The following is a 1,231-nucleotide window of genomic DNA, read 5'->3' on the forward strand; positions in this document are numbered from 1 at the left end:
CTTCTAGAATTTTTATGGTTTCCTGTCGTACATTTAAGTCCTTTATCCATTTTGAGTTTATTTTTGTGTATGGTGTAAGTTGGTGGTCTAGTTTCATTTTCTCGCATATATCTGTCCAATTTTCCCAACACCATTTATTGGAGAGACTATCTGGACTCCATTGTATGTTCTTGCCTCCTTTGTCAATTATTAATTGAGCATAGTGGTTAGGATCAATTTCTAGGTTCTCTATTCTAATCCATTGGTCTATATGTCTGTGCTAGTAACAGGCAGTTTTGAGAACAGTGACTTTGTAATACAGATTGATATCTGGTATTGAGATCCCTCCTACTTTGTTCTTCTTTCTCAGGATTGCTGCAGCTATTCGAGGTCTTTTTTTTATTCCAGATGAATTTTTGGAACGTTCGTTCTAGATCTGTGAAATATGCCTTTGGTAATTTAATGGGGAGTGCATTGAATCTCTAGATTGCTTTGGGTAGTATGGACATTTTAATGATGTTTATTCTACCAATCCATGAACATGGTATGTTCTTGCATCTGTTTATGTCTTCCTCTATCTCTTTTTTCAATGTCCTGTAGTTTTCTGTGTACAGGTCTTTTACTTCCACTGTTGTTTATTTTTAAGTATCTTAATTTTTTTTGGTGAGATGGTAAATGGGATTTTTTTTAAGTCTCTCTTTCTGTAAGTTCACTCTTGGTATATAAAAATGCCATAGATTTCCTGATGTTAATTGTGTATCCTGCTACATTGCTGAATTCATTTATTAAGTCTAATAATTTTTGATGGAGTCTTTAGGATTTTCTATGTACAGTATCATGTCATCTGGGAATAAATCATGTCCACAGCCTAAAAAATATATTTATATCACCAATGCAAGGAGGTTTCAGGGGTATCCAAGGTAAGCTTAGAAAGTGGAGTAGCCAAATCTACATATCCATGCGTTCCAGCATCCAGTCTTTAATTTATCATGTCATTTATTCATTCCATAAATGTTTGTTAAGAGCTTACTATATGAATAGAATGTATTGGACATTGACCAAAATGATGAATAAACTGACTCTTCCTGGTAGAAAAAAATAATATAATAGGCACATATGTCTGAGACTAAAATGGGACTTCCTACTTCTTCATAAATGACAGATATGGTAGGCCCATGATGCTACTCCAATCATAGTCAGAAATGATGGGGGGGAGGGGAAGAAAGAAGGGAAAATCTACAGTAAGCAAGAT

The sequence above is a fragment of the Myotis davidii genome, unplaced genomic scaffold, assembly GCF_000327345.1.
Source record: "Myotis davidii unplaced genomic scaffold, ASM32734v1 scaffold644, whole genome shotgun sequence".
In the NCBI taxonomy this organism is placed as follows: domain Eukaryota; kingdom Metazoa; phylum Chordata; class Mammalia; order Chiroptera; family Vespertilionidae; genus Myotis; species Myotis davidii.